Below are 6200 nucleotides of genomic sequence, written 5' to 3'. Positions count from 1 at the left end.
TTTTGTTCACCTGTGACCTGACCTGAGGAGAGCTGGCATCTCATTGGCTCAGCTTGAGTCACACGGTCTATTTTCGGGATGGTTTGCATATTAAGTAGGCTAATAAAAAGGAAAGTAAATTAAAAAGATTATAACTCAGATCATAAAGTGCACAAAGAAATGCTAAAAAGTCATACATTTAGTGCAAACGTAAAATTCCTTGAAGAAACTGTATTTTTAGATAGTTTTGTTTGTTTTTCAATATCTGGCAAGGTAACACAAAGGTAGTGATCATCATGATATATTATCTGTAAGACAGATGCACTTAAGACGGACACAAAGAGGAGAGAATAGTCGCGCAAGCAGAGAAAATACTGTAGGCTACCAGACAGTACAAATTCATTGTTTGCCATGCTCGAAATACTGAAAGAAACCCATAATTATGAAATTAGGGTGGGGGTTAATATGGACATATTTCTGAGGAGAACTGACTGTCTTCAGAAAAGTTTCTATGGCATTTTCTTTTTCCTCTTACCTTGGTTAAATACATATTAAAGGAGTGTTAATAAGCGCAGCTGCGTACAGCAACAACCCAGGAAACGCTATATTGCTACTGTTCTATAAGCGCCACCTGCTGTCAGAGAGTGAATTTGCATAGACATCGGTGAGTTCCACTGCACAGTCTCTCAGTACACGCCCAGGAATGTTATCAGGACCCGGAGCTTTGCGTGCGTTGATCCTGCTGAGGGATCTCCTCACGCTGTCCGTGAGGAGTTTCTGATTTTCATCAGAAACAGAAAGAGCTTTACACACAAGGAATTCGTCTTGGTGTCAGGAGCTTCCAGTACAGAAATTAGCCTACATACATAGTGCAGACATACATATAATTAAGGTAATAAAACACTAATAATAATAAAGAGTAATAATAAAATATTAATTCAGTCCGTCTGATGTTTTTGTTTTGTGCAGTTGCTTCATGTTGCATATATTTTAGTTTGTTTGTTTAAGGTTAGTTTGGCCAGTAACAGAGCAAAATAAACATTTAATAAATGCAAAATAAATAAATAAAAGTAATAAAAACGAAATAAATTGGCAACGAGAATGGGAATCGGCTCATTTGATTGTAAAAAAAATCAAATAAAAAAAATTGGTAATTGGAATCGGTCACGAAAAATCCTGATCAGTGCATCCTTAACTGGAATAGAGAGACCCAAACCTGAAAAAGCATGCTTCATTTCAGTTTTATCTTTGAACTATTGTACCTATTTGTGCAAAATGTTTATCATTTATTACAATACAATGTTCAGTCAACAATGAAAACAATAAGTCTTATTTATTGATTGATTGATTGATTGATTGATTGATTGATTGATTGATTGATTGTGGCAAGGCCTGTGAAAATTTTGCCAGGGCAAGTAAAAAATTGAAACCACTGGCCAAACAGTCAAAATCAATATCATAACACTTGGACACAGATCTGTAGAACACGTAGGTTACATAATGATATTTTAACATTAAAAACTTAAAATATGTACTTGAAAAGAAAACAGGATGACTTTGAACAGCATCATTGTAAAATTGTGAGGAAGAGCTGAGGAAGTCTTGCACATGTATTTCCTGTACTTATATATATATATATATATGTGTGTGTGTGTGTGTGTGTGTGTGTGTGTGTGTGTGTGTTTATTCTCTCTCTCCTATAAGTATGTAGTATATTATTATATTATATTACATTATATTACTGGCACAATGTTTTTATTACATTTTCATTTGTCACTGTGTTTATTTTTGTGTTGATGCTTTGGCAATGAAAAAAAAATCTAGTATTTTATGAATTGAAAACTAAATTTGAGAGCCAGAAAAAGCCTCTAGAGGGCGTTAGTATACAAAATGTGAATTTGTAAAACAAATTCTTAAATAACTAGACTTAAACCAACTTTTCAGTAACGTTGGGAAAGTTACTGAAACAATCAGTAATTTTGTCTTTTCAGTTCAACATTTGACAAATAACATTAAATGACTCTGATGATAAATGATAAAAATCCTCTTGATTTTTTCTGTATTGCGACTGAAGGAATCCCAATCCAAATGGACAGTACCTCTAATAAGATCACTTGAACGAAGTCATCTGATTTAAAATAAACATCATTGTGGTGCCTGCAGAAAACATGAAACAGCTTAATCGGATTAAATTACCATCAGTCATAACACCATTGTTCCACGAACAAAAGCAAACATTATGTAATTGCTATTAAACAATCATCCCTGGATAATAATAAAGCATCATCCAGAGTGGAAGTCTAAGCCCATGCGGCCAACCTAAACAGACAAAATCAGGGTAAACATGTAATAAACTAAAAATAAAGCTTTGTTTTAAGCTTTATTTAGCACACTTAAGAAGCCCCTTAAAACCCTAAGACTTTCTTTATTCAGTGGAACCCCAAAAAACCCCATTGACTTTCATTAAAGAAGGCCAATCATGATGCAGTTGTAACACCAGTGATTTTTTTCTGTAGCTGCTAGTATTGTAGCTGGTTGTTTGAGCTGTGGTGGATCAAGGCTTCTCTGTTAGATGTGTAAAATCACTCACACACCCCCTTCCCATTCTGGAAACCCCTCCCTGTGTGTTACCGTTGAACTTGATGTCACAGTCGTCGTCTACTCCCTGTTCTAGTTCTTTGAATGTCACTGGCTGGAAATGCCATGCTGTACTGTATGTGACAATGACGAAATATGGCTCATACAAATGTTCATATGAGATTTCATCACTGTGATTAGCATGCTTATAATTTTCCATGGCATTCACTGTCACAACGAGGAGCGGGAATACCTTATTGACCCTTATGCAATTTATTAATTGATCAATATAATTTATAGATAAATATATATTTATAGGTAAATGACCTAAATGATTAGGTAAATTACTATTATTATGTAATGAGTTTTGCAAGGTCCTTTCATTGTATTTGTTGTGTTTTATTTGCTTTTTAACAGAACCACACCCAGTGAAACCTGTGGAAACAGCACGCAAACTGGTTTAAGCTCTGGTAAATACACAAACACACTCAGCACACACTGTAAAAATATTGAGAATTAATCACAGCTTAAATCTACATAAAACGCCCCAAGCTAGGTGTGAGTTGATAATTATTGTTAACTAATAAACCTCTGTGCAAAAAAAAAAAAGGTTATGTGAGTATTAGGAAGTTTCGTTTGTCCACTCAGTGTTTTTGTTTTTTGGACTTGGAGTTGGTGACACAGCTGGAATTGCCAGTATTTCCAAATGATTACATTCTGAACTTCTGCTTTTCATAATTGTTGAAAACTCTAGCTTAATTCTATATTCACTTTTAATTATTCAATATAAAGGTTGCTAAGCCTGTCTGTTTTCTGTAGTTTAACAGCTTCTGTCTTTACTGAACTTTGTTAATCACATGCTCCATATCACTGAGGATCATAAAACGGTTATCTTGGTCTGCATCTCTGGCCTAGTAGTTTAATGTTTTGTCTCGATAGACACTGCCATATAATCTCTTCTCAGAGCCTTTGGTAAAAACTAATACTTGGTCACAACTGAATATCCAATTATGTTTTATCAGACGTTTCATTCAATAATGTGTGCGTTAATCATAATTGCACATGTGCACATGGTAATCATAATAACTGCACATACAGTCCATGTGGATTTATTGTGAGTTATTATTTTTTTTATGCTTGTGTTGTTCTTGATTTATTTAACATGAAATTTTAAAAGAGAGTTCACATTAAATTGTCTAAGGTCTAATGAATTTTTGTAACCACAATAATCATGTGCCATAACTAGGATGGTGAAGGAATTCTGTGGTTACTATTCTGTAATCGCTAATTGTTGGAGATTTTAACATTCACGTTGATAATACAAATGATGCATTAGGACTTGCGTTTACTGACCTAATAAACTCTTTTGGAGTCGAGCACAATGTCACCGGGCCCACTCATCGTTTTAATCATACGCTAGATTTAATTATATCGCATGGAATCGATCTTACTGATATAGATATCGTACCTCAAAGCGATGATGTTACTGACCATTTCCTTGTATCGTGCATGCTGCATATTACTGATATTAACTATATGGCTCCGCGTTATCGTCCGGGCAGAACTATTGTTCCAGCCACCAAAGACAGATTCACAAATAACCTACCTGATTGATCTCAACTGCTTTTTGTACCCATAAATACACATAGTCGAAATGACTCGTAGTCTTGAGTGCAAATGGAGAAAAACTAACTTGGAAGTTTTTAGAATTGCGTGGAAAAACAGTATGTCCAGCTATAGACAGGCTCTAAAAGCTGCCAGGGCCGAGCATATCCACAAACTCATAGAAAATAACCAAAACAATCCTAGGTTTTTATTTAGCACAGTGGCTAGATTAACAAATAACCAGACGCCACCCGATCTAAATATTCCCTCACAGTTTAATAGTAATGACTTTATGAATTTCTTTACTGATAAAATAGATAACATCAGAAATACAATAACAAATGTAGATTCTACAGCGTATAATACTTTAGCTTCATTCATCGCACCAAAAGATAAACTGCAGTGCTTTACAGCTATAGGACAGGAAGAGCTAAATAAACTTATCACTGCATCTAAACCAACAACATGCCTGTTAGATCCTGTACCCACTAAATTACTGAAAGAGTTGTTACTTGTAGCAGAAGAACCGCTTCTTAATATTATTAGCTCGTCGTTGTCTTTAGGTCACGTCCCAAAACCATTCAAGCTGGCGGTCATTAAGCCTCTTATTAAGAAACCACAACTAGATCCTAGTGAACTGGCAAATTACAGACCCATCTCAAATCTTCCGTCTAAAAATTTTTGAAAAAGTTGTGTCTGTTCAATTGTGCTCCTTCCTGCAAAAAAGATCTCTATGAAGAATTTCAGTCAAGTTTCAGGCCCCACTATAGCGATGAAACAATGTTTGTTTGGCGATGACCAAACAATGACTTGCTTCTTGCGTCAGACCAAGGCTGTGTCTCATTGCTAGTTTTACTTGATCTTAGTGCTGCGTTCGACACCATAGATCATGACATACTCATAGATCGATTACAAAACAATACAGGTATCCAAGGGCAGGCTTTAAGATGGTTTAGATCCTACCTGTCCGATCGCTACCACTTTGTTTATTTAAATGGGGAGTAATTATCACCAGTAAAATATGGAGGTCAATGAGACCAGATGAAACTTCTAAATTATGTAAGCTAACAGAGTGTGTTAAAAATGTAAAAGATTATTAAAATTCGGATAAGACAGAGATATTACTTATTAGACCAAAAAACAGTACACCGAATCTCGTGGATTACAATTTGCAACTAGACGGATGTACTGTTACTTCCTCTACAGTGAAAAATCTGGGTGTTATATTAGATAGCAACTTGTCTTTTGAAAATCATATTTCCCATGTTCCAAAAACAGCATTCTTCCATCTTAGAAACATTGCCAAGCTACGAAACATGTTACCTGTTTCTGATGCAGAAAAGCTAGTTCATGCATTCATGACCTCTAGACTGGACTATTGTAATGCACTGCTAGGTGGTTGTCCTGCATCTTCAATAAACAAGCTACAGGTAGTCCAAAATGCAGCGGCTAGAGTCCTTAGCAGGTCAAGAAAATATGATCATATTACCCCAATTTTAGTCTCTGCACTGGCTAACTATTAAGTTCCGTATCAGTTTAGAAAATATTATTACTTACCTACAAGGCCCTTAATTGATTAGCTCCTGCGTACCTAACTAGTCTTCTACCACGCTACAATCCATCACGCTCCCTAAGGTCGCAAAACTCTGGACTTTTGGTAGTACCTAGCAAAGTCCACTAAAGGAGGTAGAGCTTTTTCGCATTTGGCTCCCAAACTAAATAGCTGAAATAGCCTTCCTGATAACGTTCGGGGTTCATAACTGCAGTTATATCTGATCAAATGCACATTATTATTCTTTAGCTTGGGTTAAACAAATTAATTTTACTTGGTTCGAACAGCAGCTACGCTAATTATGTCTCTATTTGTTTCTCTGTTTCTGCCACGGGATTGACATGACCTAATTTTACTTGGTTCGAACAGCAGCTACGCTAATTATGTCTCTATTTGTTTTTCTGTTTCTGCCACGGGATTGACATGACCTCAGGACCTCAGATGATCCCAACCCTGATACAACATACAGAACTACCAAATGTTGCTA

The sequence above is a fragment of the Sinocyclocheilus grahami genome, unplaced genomic scaffold (genome assembly GCF_001515645.1).
Source record: "Sinocyclocheilus grahami isolate Dianchi unplaced genomic scaffold, SAMN03320097.WGS_v1.1 scaffold115.1, whole genome shotgun sequence".
Lineage (NCBI taxonomy): Eukaryota > Metazoa > Chordata > Actinopteri > Cypriniformes > Cyprinidae > Sinocyclocheilus > Sinocyclocheilus grahami.
The sequence above is the reverse complement of the archived record's forward strand: the minus strand, read 5'-3'. Positions refer to the sequence as shown.